This window comes from Desmodus rotundus, chromosome 6 (assembly GCF_022682495.2).
Source record: "Desmodus rotundus isolate HL8 chromosome 6, HLdesRot8A.1, whole genome shotgun sequence".
Taxonomy (NCBI): domain Eukaryota; kingdom Metazoa; phylum Chordata; class Mammalia; order Chiroptera; family Phyllostomidae; genus Desmodus; species Desmodus rotundus.
The window spans coordinates 55,077,556-55,091,674 of NC_071392.1; positions in this window are offsets into that span (position 1 = coordinate 55,077,556).

Sequence of the window (14,119 nt, forward strand, 5' to 3'; positions counted from 1 at the left end):
ACAAGAAAAATAAAGTACCTAGAAATAAACCTAATCAAGGAGGTAAAAGATCTGTACTCAGAAAACTACACAACACTGAAGAAAGAAATTAAGGAAGACACAAATAAATGGAAGCATGTCCTGTTCATGGACTGGGAGAAGTAACATCATCAAATTGGCCATATTACACAAAGCAATTTATAGATTCAATGCAATACCTATTAAAATATCAATGACATATCTCACAGTTATAGAACACTTCAAAAATTTTTGTGGAACCATAAATGACCTCGAATCACATCAGCAATTTTGAGAAAGAAGAACAAAGTAGGAGGAATCACAATACCTGACTTCAAATTATATTACAAGGCCACAGTAATCAAAACAGTCTGGTAATGGCATAAAAACAGACACATAAATCAATGGAACAGAATAGAGAGCCCAGAAACAAGCCCATGTCTCTATGGTCAATTAATATTTGACAAAGGGAGCAGGAGCATAAACTGGAGTAAAAGTAGCCTCTTCAACAAATGGTGTTGGGAGATCTGGACAGTTATGTGCAAATAAAATGAAACTTGACCACCAATTTACACCATACAGAAAAATAAGATCAACATAGATAAAAATTTAACTATAAGTTGTGACAATATAAAAGTCTTAGAGGGGAACATAGGTGGAAAAGCCTCAGATATTCCACGCAGCAATATTTTCACTAATATGTCCCCTAGAGCAAGGGACATAAAGGAAAGAATAAGTAAAGGAGACAACATCAAATTAAAAAGCTCCTGCATAGCTAAAGAAAACATCAGCAAAATGAAAAGAGATCCAAACTTATAGGAAAATACATTTTCCAATGATACCTCAGACAAGGATTTGATCTCCAAGGTATAATAAAAACTCGCACAACTCCACTCCAGGATAACAAGCAAGCCAATTAAAAAATGGGCAAAGGACCAGAACAGACACTTCTCCAAGGAGGACATACAAAGGACCCAGAAGCATATGAAAGGGTGCTCAGTGTCACTAGCCACAGGAGAGTTGTGAGTTAAAACCACAATAATATACCACTTCACACCAGACAGAATGGCTATCATAAACAAATCACCAAACAACAAGTGCTGGCGAGGTTCTGGAAAAAAAGGAACCCTAGTACACTGCTGGTGGGAATGCAGACTGCTGCAGCCACTGTGGAAAACAGTATGTAATTTCCTCAGAAAACTAAAAATGGAACTGCCTTTTGATCCAGCAATTCCAATGCTAGGACTATACCCTAAGAATTCTGAAACATGAATTCAAAAGAACCTATGCACCCCAATGTTCATAGCTGCACAATTTACAATAGCCAAGTGCTGGAAGCAACACAAGTGCCCATCAGTAAATGAGTGTATCAAAATACTGTGGTACATTTACACAATGGAATGCTATGCCACAGAAAGAAAGAAGGAGCTCCTACCCTTTGTGACAGCGTGGATGGAACTGTAGAGCATTATGCTAAGTGAAATAAGCCAGGCAGTGAGGGACAAATACCATATGATCTCACCTTTAACTGGAACATGATCAACAAAAGAAAAAAGCAAACAAAATATAACCAGAGACATTGAAATAAAGAACAAACTGACATTAAGCAGTGGGGGTTGGGGAGACAGGTAACCAGGTGGGGGAAGAAAGGGAAGGGTCGTCAACCAACAAATCTAAAGGACCCATGAACAAAACCAAGGAGGGGTAAGATTGAGTATAAGAGGTGAGGGTGGGTCAGTGGGGGAGAGTGGTGGTGGAGAGAAATTGGGGACAACTGCAGTTGATATCATTTCTAGAAGAACTTTTCAAACTTAAAATTCATTTGTGAACTTTACACAAAAATATTAATTCAAATAACATGAAAAGACATTTCCACATTAAAATATATGCTAAATTATCCTTTGATGTTCTGATATCCTTAATGTTTTAGTAGGGCTTATTGTACATGTTTATCTATAATTTCTATTACATTATAAATGAAAAATTCCAAGGGGGGATTGGGAGATAGGGGTGGGTGGAGTTGGGGAAAGTGGTGGTGGGAAAATGGAGACAACTGTATCCAAACATTAATAAAAGAAAAATAAAAAAGAAAACAGACTGTGATTTTTTCATATTTCATAAGTGAAATTTCAGGAAATACATTTGCAAAGCAAATTTTCACTACTTCTCTGATAGTTTTTAACTTATACATTATTTTTTATTCTGCTAGTTTTAAAGTATATTTTGTTTTAAGCTCTTTTCCTGTTACTACATTCAATATGTATTAGGCAACTACAATATTATGATGTTGGGCAAGTCATTTAACTGCCTCAGTTTCCTTACTGGAGCACAAGGAGCTTGTACCAGATCAGTGACTCTCAGTGTGGGAGTATTTCAGCACATCTAGAGTCAATGAATACACTTTTAGTTGTTCTTTCCCAAAATTCTGGTATGCAGTTTTTATCCTAGGCATACTTCATGTTAACAATCATAACGTAGGCTGAATAAGGTCCTTTGCAATCTGACCCACTATGTACACAATTCCATGTTATGTAAAGATTAATTATTGCACATTACACCATCTCTCCAATAATATGCACTTTGTTATTATTTATTGAGTTCTCACTTTATGTTAGGTTCTCTACTTCACACTGCAGATACAGTGATGAATAATATATACTCTTTGCTTATTTCAGAGACTATTTTTGCCTACTCAATGTCTATGACTTCTTCCTTACCAACAGAACTCTATGTTCCTTGTAGCTGAAAAAAAAGTTGGTTTTATAACTTATCCAGAAAAATAAGACATAAGCAGAAGTCTACTGTTTTTGACTACTGTTTAACAAATGATTATTATGACTTCTTCCTTTTGTTCTCTTCTGCATACCTGGAATGTAGACATAATGGCTAAAACTGGAATAGCATGATGCACCCAGAAGGAAAAGTTCAAGAAGATTGCAGGATCCTCAGACTTGGTATTCTTGAGGTACTGAACCAATGTCAACACTTAACACAACCCCGTTTTTTTCATTATTCAAGAAAAACAAAGTTCTCTTCTATTTTAGGCACTGTCATTTATAGTTTTTACCTACAGCCAAACTCAATCTCTAACTAAGGTACTGTTTTGAGAGAACTTTGTGTCCACAGGGAGATATGTATACATAAATAGACAATTATTGTGTGATAAATGGTATGTGGTGGGGGGAATGGGGGTAGATCAGGATGCTTTGTGATAGAGAGGCACATAAGAGTTGAAGATATGGCAAAATCTTCCCATGTAGGAGTAGAAGTTAGTCATGTGAGAAAAGGAAAGTAATTCCTAGGCTGAAGAACAATAGGAAAATAGTGTGGGAATAAAAAGGAGTATGGTTTGCTTAAGAAATGAAAGGCAGTTTCCTATGGCTGGAGCATAGAGTTTAAGATGAGGAATAAGTCTTAAATGGGAATAGGGGTTGGATCATAAGAGGCTTTTAAAATACATTAATAAGTATGAGAGGAGATTGGCCTCCAGTAAAATAGTATGAAGAGTTCTGCTGGCCCACTACCCAGTGGTGAACTGGTGAAAATTATATGGAAACCCAACCATTTAATGCCTCTGGATGTGATCTTAATGGCAAACAACAAATGAAGAAACATCTTTTAGAGAAAATATAAAAATGTATATATGTAAATGGTTATATTTTGCTTGTTTGTTTGTTTTGTTGATTAAGTTTCACTTATAGGTGAGATCATATATATAGGTGTGAGTTCTTTATATATTTTGCAGATCAATTATTGACAAATATATTTTCCCATACAGTTGGTTCCCTTTTCATTTTGCTAATGTTTTGTTTAGCAGTGCAGAAACTTTTTATTTTGATGAAGTCCCATTTGTTTATTCTTTCCTTTATGACCCTTGCTCTAGGGAACATATTAGTGAAAATATTGCCGCATGGAATATCTGAGATTTTCCTGCCTATGTTCTCCTCTAGGATTTTTATGGTATGATGACTTATACTTAAGTCTTTTATCCATCTCGAGTTTATTTTTCTGTATGATGTAAATTGGTGGTCAAGTTTCATTTTATTTGCACATAACTGTCCAGATCTCCCAACACCATTTGTTGAAGAGGCTATTTTTACTCCAATTTATGCTCCTGCTCCCTTTGTCAAATATTAATTGACCATAGAGACATGGGTTTGTTTCTGTGTTCTCTATTCTGTTCCACTGATTTATGTGTCTGTTTTTATGCCATTACCAGACTGTTTTGATTACTGTGGCCTTGTAATATAATTTGAAGTCAGGTATTGTGATTCCTCCTACTTTGTTCTTCTTTCTCAAAATTGCTGATGTGATTCGAGGTTGTTTATGGTTCCATAAAAATTTTTGAAGTGTTTGTTCAATATCTGTGAGATATGTCATTGGTATTTTTATAAGAATTGCATCGAATCTACGAATTGCTTTGTGAATTATGGACATTTTGATGATGTTAGTTCTTCCAATCCATGAACATGGTACATGCTTCCATTTATTTGTGTCACCATTAATTTCTTTCTTCAGTGTTGTTTAGTTTTCTGAGTACAGGTCTTTTACCTCCTTGGTTAGGTTTATTCCTAGGTACTTTGTTTTTTCTTGTTGGTATAGCAAATGGGATTTTTCCCCTGATTTCTGTTTCTGATATTTCATTTTGGGTGTACAAGGATGCCTTTGATTTCTGAGTATTGACTTTGTATCCTGCTGTTTTGCCAAATTCACTTATTAGGTTGAGTAGTTTTTTGGTAGAGTCTCTAGGGTTTTCCATGTACACTATCATATCATCTGCAAACAATGACAATTTTACTTCCTCCTTTCCAATTTGTATGCCTTTTATTTCTTCTTCTTGTCTTCATCTTGGCTGTGGCTAAGACTTCCAATACTATGTTGAATAGAAGTGGCGAAAGTGGACATCCTTGTCTTGTTCCTGATCTTAGTGGGAAAGATTTTAGTTTTTACCCATTGAGTATGATATATGCTGTAGGTTTCTCATAATGGCCTCTATTATATTGAGGTATGCTCCCTCTATTCCCACTTTGCTGAGTGTTTTTATCAGAAATGGGTGCTGTACTTTATCAAATGCTTTTTCCACATCTATTGACATTATCATTTGATTTTTGTGTTTTATTTATGTGATGTATTATGTCTATTGATTTGCAAATATTGCACCATCCTTGTATCCCAGGGTTGAGTCCCATTTGATCATGGTGTATGATCTTTTGGATGTATTGCTGGATGCACTTTGCCAGTACTTTGTTTAGGATTTTAGCATCTGTATTCATCAGTGATATTGGCCTGAAGTTTTCTTTCTTTGTTGTATCTTTGTCTGATTTGGGGATTAAGATGATGCTGACTTCATAAATAGCTTGGGAGTGGGAGTCTTCCATCTTCTTGGATTTTTTTTTAATAATCCAAGAAAAATAGGGGTTAGCTCTTCCTTAAATGTTTGTAAAATTCTCCTGTGAAACCGTCTGGTCCAGGCTTTTGTGTTTTGGGAGTTTTTTTGACTGTTGCCTCAATTGTGCAAGCTATTATCAGTCTGTTTAGGCTTTCTGCTTCTTCTTCATTCAGTTTTGGAAGATTATATTTTCTAGGACCTTGTCCATTTCACCTAGGCTTTCAAATTTCTTGGCATACAGTTCTTTGTAGTAATTTCTTACAATTCTTTGTATTTCTGTGGTGTCCGTTGTAATCTCTCCTTTTTCATTTCTGATTTTGTTTATTGGGGTCCTCTATCTTTTTTTCTTGATGAATCTACTTAAAGACTTGTTGATTTTATTTATCTTTTCAAAGAACAGACCAATATTTCTTACATTTTAATGAAAAATTCTACCAACCTAAATCTAACAAAATTAAAAGTAATTAAACATCATGACCAAATGTGATTTACCCCAGTAATAAAAGGTTGTTCAACATCCAAACATCAATTAATATAATACATTACATCCATGAGATAATAAACCAAAGCTGCATGATCATCTCAATAGACAAAAAAATCATTTGACAAAATCCAACACACTTCTTGATTAAAAAATGAACAAATTAATAATAGAAGGAAACTCCCTCAACCTGACAAAGGGCATCTACAAATACCCTACTGCTATCATCATATTATAATTAATGGAGAAATATTGAATGAATTTTCATAAGATGAAAAAACCTAATATTTTCTCTTAACAACTCTATTTAGCAATGTACTGAAGGTCCCAGCTATGACAATTAGTCAAAGAAAGCAATAAAAGATGTCCAGATTGGGAAAAAAAATAATAAAGTTACCTCTCTCTACTCACATGTGACATAATATTAGAATTGAAACTCCAAAAGAATCCAGCAAAAAACTACTAAAAAAAAAAAAAAAACATTCAGAGAGGTTGCAAGATTCAGTATCAATGTGTACAAATCAGTTGTATATTTATATACTGATTGCCAGAAATAAATATAAAATAAAATTAAGTAAACAAATTCATTCATAGCAGCATCAGGAATCATAAAATACTTAAGAATATATTTAACAGAGAGACTTCCAAACAAGATGGCGAGGTAAGCTCTATGCTTGCCTCTTCCACAATCACACCACAATTACAGCTAAATTATTTTTAAAAATCAATTACTGAAAAACCCCTGAAGACTAGCTGCAAAAAATTCCTATAACTAAGGCTATAAAGAAGAAGCCATGTTGGGACTGGGAGAAAGGGAGGCATGAGGAACAAGAAAGTCTCATGCCCATGGTATAGCAGTAATGAATCGGGAGGAATAGCTTGGCAGTAGAGGTCCAGAGCAGCAAAATGTACCAGACCTATACCAGGCTCTTCAGCTTGGGCATCAGTGATAGGAAAAGAAATTTCCATAACATCTGACTGTGAAAATCTTATACTCTCTAAATTCTAGTGAGGGAGAAGCAGCTTAAAAATCATCAAGGATATAAGGGGAGGAAGTAAATTCACTAACTTCAGAGTGAGAGCTTGAGGCATAGGGGGTCAGAGCAATTCTCACTGGGAACAAAAGCACTGGAAGTCACCATTGTTCCTTTGTTGAACTCTTCCCCTACCCAGGCTGTCTGACATAGGCAGGCACCAAGTCTATATTCTCCATTAACCTGGCTACCATGGTTCACCCCACCCTAGTGGTTCCCTGAGACCTTGCTCTAGCAATTTGCCTCCACAGTCCAAGCCTCTTTGTGGTTTCTTCACACAATCCACCTGCCTTGGCTCATACTACAAAGCTCCCCTAAAACTCTCAAACATTCAGAAAACCCAAAGAAATAGCAGTGGGCCTCAGCATGACTTCTAGCTTGTGCTAAGCAGCCCCAAGCCCAACACAAGTGACAGCCAGTCTCAACTTGCATTGTAACTCCCTTTAGGTTGCCACAATATTGGCATAGGTGGTGGCCAGTCCAAAATTGCAATATAGCTTTAACTAAGCAACCAAAACAATGACACAAGAAGCAACTGGCCTCAGCCCACATCATAATGCAACCAAAGGGTCGCAAACCTGTCATAAGTGGAGGCCAACATCAGTATGCAACATAACCTCTCCCAAATGCCTCCATGCCAAGCACAAATGGCAACCAAATGTAGATCACTTTGTAGTTCCTACCAAGAAGCCTCAAACCCAGCAGTAGTTCCCATTGGCTTGTACTGCAGCCCCTCCCTAGAGGCACCAGACACAACACAATTGATGGCTGTCTCTAGGTCACACAAGAGCAACACCCAACTTGCTTCACAAATGATACACCTGAAGGGTAGACTCAGTGGGCACCAAAGCCCAACTAATGCCACTCCTACTCAATTAAGTCAGCCCCAAGACAATGGATCATCTGCTATGGACAGCCCTCACAACCAGTCAACCAGAGGATCAACTCTACCCACTGACATGTCAACAGCAATCCAGTCTCAACTACAATAGGAAAGCACATATAGCCCAAACAGAGGACTTTCCTGGAGCACTTATCTCAGGTGATCAGGGATACTGTGCCACTCAGTCCCACAGGAAAATAACTACATAGGACACCCTGTCAAGGCCAGGAGATGTGGCATATCTACTTAATATATAGAAACAAATTGAAATACGTCCAAAATGAGGAGACAAGGAGACATGTTTCAAATGAAAGACCATGACAAAACTTCAGAAAGAGAACTAAATTAAGTCAAAACAAGCAATCTACCAGATACAGAATTCAAAACAATGGTTATATGGTTGCTCAATGAATTTAGTGGGAAAACAGATAAACTCAGTGAGAACTTCAACAAAGAGATAGAAGACATAAAAAAGAAGATAGAAAACATTTTTTAAAAGTCAAACATGAAGAATACAATGATTAAAATTTGAAAATTACTTTAGCAGGAATAGCAGATGAGGTGAAGGAGTAGACTAAATTAGTGATATGGAACATGAGGTAGTAGAAAACATGCAATTTAAACTGCAAGTAGAAAAAGAATTTAAACAAATGAGGGCAGTTTAAGGGACCTCTGGGAGAACAAGCAGACATTTGTATCATAGGGTTGCCAAAGGAGAAGAGAGAGTGCAAGAGATTAAAAATGTATTTGAAAAAATAATAACTGAAAACTTTCCTAGCCTGGTGAAAGCAATAGACATACAAGTCCAGAAATGAAGAGAGTCCAAAACAAGATGAACCCAAAGAGGTCCACCAAAACACATCATAATTAAAATGCCAAAGGTTAAAGTCAAAAGAGAATTTTAAAAAGTTACAAAAGAAAATCAGTTAGTTATATATAAGTATGCTCCCATAAGATTATCAGCTGATTTCTCGATAGAAAGTTTTCAGATGAGTGAGATTTACATGAAATATTAAAAGTGATAAAAGGCAAGGACCTATAACTAAGATTGCTTTACCCAGCAAGGTAATCATGTACAATACAGCAAGAGACAGTTTCACAGACAAGAAAAACCTAAAAGAGTTTATCTCCACTAAACCAGTATCAAAAGAATTGTTGAAAAGATGTTAAGTAGAAAAGATAAAAAATATGACTAAGAAAATATAGAAAAGAAAAAATTCTCACTGACAAAGGCAAACAGTAAAAGCAGTGGACCAACTAACTATAAACATAGTACAAAGATTAAAATACTAAAGTAAGAATGTCTTGTAAAATTACAACAATAAATTAAGGATACACCAAAGCACAAACAGTAAAGAAAAAAAAACAATGACAAAAACATAAATGTGAATGGTGCAAGTAAAAAATGTACAAATTTTAGATTGTGTTCAAAATTAAGCTACTATCATTTTAAAATAGACTGTTATGAATATAGTTTAGTATATATGAAGTATATATTAACCACAAACCAAAAATCTATAAGAAATAGATAAAGGAATCCAAATATAATGCTATAGAGAGACATCAACATACAAAAGAAGAGGTCAAAAGAATAAAAAAGAAACGGAGGAGAAATAAAAATAGATCAGAAAACAATAGGATGACAATAACTACATCACTATGAATAATTACTTTAAATGTAAACAGACTAAATACTCCAATGAAAAGGCCTAATAAATAAAATAATAAAAACAAAATAAGGCCCATACATATGCTGCCTACAAGAGACCCACTTCATATTGGAAAATGCACAGAGATTGAAAGTAAAGGGATAGAAAATGGTATTTCATTCAAATAGAAACAAGAAAAGAAAGTTGGGTAGCAATACCCAACAAATAAACTTATCAGACAAATAAACTTTAAAACAAAAGCTGTAGGACATTTCACAATGATAAATGGATAAACAAGAAGAGAGAACTCTTGTAAACATTCATGCACTCAACATAAGAAGAGTATATAAAGAAAATGTTGACAGACATAATGGAGGAGATTAACACTAATACATTCATGATAGGAGACTTTATTACCCCATTGATATCAATGGATAGATCATCTAGACAGAAAATCAATGAGTAGCCTTAAATGACACATTTGATCAGATGAACTAATAGATAATTTTAGAATATTTAACCCCAAAGCAATAGACTATACATTTTTTTCAAGTTCACATGGAACATTATCCAGGATACACTACATATTAGGCCACAAAACAAATCTCAATAAACTTAAAGATTAAAATCTATCAAGCATCTTTCCCAATTACAATGGCATAAAACTAGAAATTAGTTACAAGATGAAAATTGAAAACACACAAGCACAAGTAGGTTAAATAACGTGCTACTAAACAATGAATGGGTTAACAATGAGATCAAGAAAGAATTCCAAAGTACCTTTAGACAAATGAAAATTAAACACCACAACACAAAATCTATGGGACACAGATAAAGCAGTCTTAGTTGGAAAACTTATAGCAATATAGACCTATCTCAAGAAAAAAGAAAAAATTTAAATAAATATCAAATGCTACACCAAAAATAACTAGAGAAAGAAGAAAACAAATCTCAATATGAGTAGAAGACAGGAAATAAAAGGTCAGTGAAAATAAGTGAAATAAAATCTTAAGAAATAGTGCAAAATATCAATAAAACCAGGCTCTAGTTCTTTGAATAGATAAACAAAGTTGATATACCTTCAGTCAGACTCATCAAGACAAAATGAGAGAGCCCAAATAAAATCAGAAATAAAAGAGAAGCAACAACTAACACCACAGATACACAAAATATTATTTAAAAATACTACAGTTATATGGCAACAAATTGGATGACCTGAAGGTATAAATAAATTCCTAGACACACACAGTTTTTCAAGAATAAATCAAGATAAAACAGAAAATCAAACAGAGCAATGACTAATAACAAAATAGAATCAGTAATCAAAAACTCCCTCAAAACAAAATTCCTAAACCAGATGGTTTCACAGGCAAATTATATCAATTCTTCAAACAAGAATTAATACATGCAATCTTAAACAATTTCAAGAATTTGAAGAGAAGGAAGGGATCCCAAACTATTTTTATGAGGCCAGCATTGCCATTATGTCAAAACAAGACAAAAAACTACAAAAAAGAAAATTATGCACTTACTAGTGTAGCTCAGCAGATTGAGTGTGGGCTGCAAACCACAAGGTCACCAGTTCAATTCCCAGCCAGGCCACATGCCTGGGTTGTGAGCCAGGTCCTCACTATGGGGCTCTCAAGAGGCAACCCACACACTGATATTTCTCTCCCTCTCTTTCTCCTTTTCTTCCCCTATGTCTAAAAATGAATAAATAAAATATTTTTAAAAAGAAAATTATAAGCCAATATCCCTGGCAATCTCCTCAGCAAAATATTAGCAAACCTAATTCAGAAATATATTTAAAAGATTAGACACCATGATCATACAGGATTTATTCCTTGGATGCAAGGTTGGTATTATATCTTAAAATGGATTAATATGATACAGTTCATAAGTAAAATAAAGGATTAAAAATTATATGATTGTATCACAGATTCAGAGAAAGCATTTGACAAAATCCAACATTCATTTAGGATAAAAACTCTCAGCAAAAAGAGGAGACATGAAATGTACCTGAACATAATAAAGGCCACATGTGAAAAACCCACAGTTAGCATGATACTCAATGGTGAAAATATGAAAGCTTTTTCTTGAAGGTCAGGAAAAAGACAAAAATGTCCACTCTCATTACTTTTATTCAACATTGTATTAGAAGTCCTAACCACAATAATCAGACAAGAAAAAGAAATAAAAGCTGACCAAATTAAAAAGGAGAAGTAATACTGTCATTATTTGCAGATGACATGATACTATATATAAAAATCTCCAAAGAATCCACCAAAAACAATTATTAGAACTGATTAACAAATTCAGTAAAGTAGCAGAATGCAAAAGTAATATTCAGCAATTGGGGGAAGATGGTGGCAAGATGGGTGGGAGCAGAGTCCACATCCCCCTGCACAAAGGTGGAACATCTAGCTGATCTTCCGAGGAACAGAGTGAACAGCCAACAGTATCCCAGCATATATGAAGATTGGAGGCAAAAACTGTAGAGGTCATTGAAAAACCAGATGATGAGAAGAGTGCTTCAGGACAATAAGGTCCCTGGGACCAGTGCAGGGACAAGGGTGGCTGCAGCCCCCACCCAGCGCATGCTAGGTTTGCCACAGGATTCTTGGGAGACACCTAAGTCAATGCCTCCCTCCTCTGACAAACAAGGTTTAAGCAGCACCACATGGACCTGGATGCTTGAAGTCACTGGGGGGGAATAAGGATGAAGTGGCAAACACACAGGGGCTGTGTGCACTCATTGAGAATATGGACGCTGGGTGGGAGGAGTTGGGCCTTGACGGATCCTGACCTGGATAGTCCCCGATGTGGTTGGAGAGTTGGGCTGTGTGAGAGGCCAGGTGATTGTTTGGAGGGGCAGGCTTAAATAGGAGGAATTTTTCAAAAAGAAAAAGAGGCACTCAACCTCTGTTTAGGGAACTCTCCTGCAGCAGCCACCCCCGTCTCCTCCAGCCAGGCCTGTGCAGCCTTCGCAGCTTCAGCCATAGGCCCACCTCTGCTGCCAGGAGCACAACTGCACCCCTACCATTGGCCACAGTGGCAGAGGGTGCCCAACGGTGCCCATGACCCCAGTGGTGCACCACTGACCCAGCCACCCCCCACCCCAAGGCACAGCGGCTGCCTGTCTTGCCCCAGCAGCAAAAGCCCAGCACTCATGCCTGCAGCCCCAGGGACAGCACACACCTGACCCCATGGCCCAGAGGTACCTTGTGCCCAACTCCACCCCCCCAGGCACTACAGCAGAGGAGGCTCCTGCCCACATCTGCCTCAGCAACACAGTGGCACCCCTGCCCTGCAGGGCCGACTGGTTCTCCAAAAGGAAAATGGAGACACCCTCGAAGAGGAGAGCAGCAAGGATCAGGGAGTCAGTAATCCCCAGAAAGACTTAACTCAGTGAGGGGGCTGAACTACCCTGATGAGATTCTGAGAGTCCCTAGCATCTAGGACAGCAAAGAGTGAGGAGGTGGTGTGTAAGTTGCACCTCAAGGACGGCGCAACTGGTGGACTGAAGGCATAAGCCAGTTGCATAAGGGCACTGGGGGGCAGGTGAACTGAGGAACTGGGCTGGAGGATGGGCAACTGCAAAGAGTGCCACTTAGACCTGCCCCTGCATCCCCCAAAAACCATGGGAAGGGAGAAAAGTGAAACAATCCTCCATCAGCCTGCTATAGCCAGGAAGACCAGTGGAACAGGCTTGCCTTGTTTAAAGCCAGCAGGAGGCCTCTGATTTGTTTTGTTTTTTCATTCCTTCTTCCTTTCTTTCTTTCCTTTTTTTATTCCTACTTCCTTCCTTCCTTTTTTTATTCCCACAACTGAGAAAATAAAACCTGGAGCACTGAAAGGACCAGAGTTAGATTCAAAGAGGTGTCACCCCAACAACTGAGACAGTGAGACAAATTTCACTTTGCTGTTCCAGAGAACTTGCCAGTTATTGTATATTTGTATTATCATTATTTTTTCATTATTTTTACATCTATTATTTTATTAGTATTTTTTATTGCTCTTCCTTCTTTTTAGTCTACTTCACTTGGTCTGTTAAATAGCATTGTTTGACTGGTGTCCCTTCTTCTCTTTTTCAGAGTGTATTTTTAATTTCTTTCACTTTACTTCTGTTCCAACAGCACACTATTATAGGTCTTGTACTTCCTATTCTTGTTATTCAGATCACATAGATTCTGTCATACAATTGTTTCTCCATTACTATTGTAAATAATTGCTGTTCCTTAAAATTGTAAATACTCCACAAAACTCCTCCCAGATCTTAGCTCAGTTCACTGTTTCCTGAACTTTATTACTGTAGTGGTTAACTCCATTCTTTTGCACACTACACCTATTTTCTATCCTTTTACTCTCATTTTACCTCATAATCTGACTTCCCACAAGCTCACAGCTTTCTAGATCCAACTCACAATCCTTCCATTACCCCCAACAAGAGTTTTATCGTTTTTCTACCCTTTTTAAAAAGTGACCAGTTTGGTGAAATATCACAAATAACACTATACATATCCAAAGTATCTCCTATCTCTTCTCAATGGGTTGGTACTTTAAATCCCATAGAATACACTCCTGCTGTCTTAAACCATCTTGCCTTCCCTCTCCAAATGTTCACAAAAAACAGTAGGGGCATGCTGTGAACAACACTATACCTGCTGGAAGGGGAAACCCACCAAC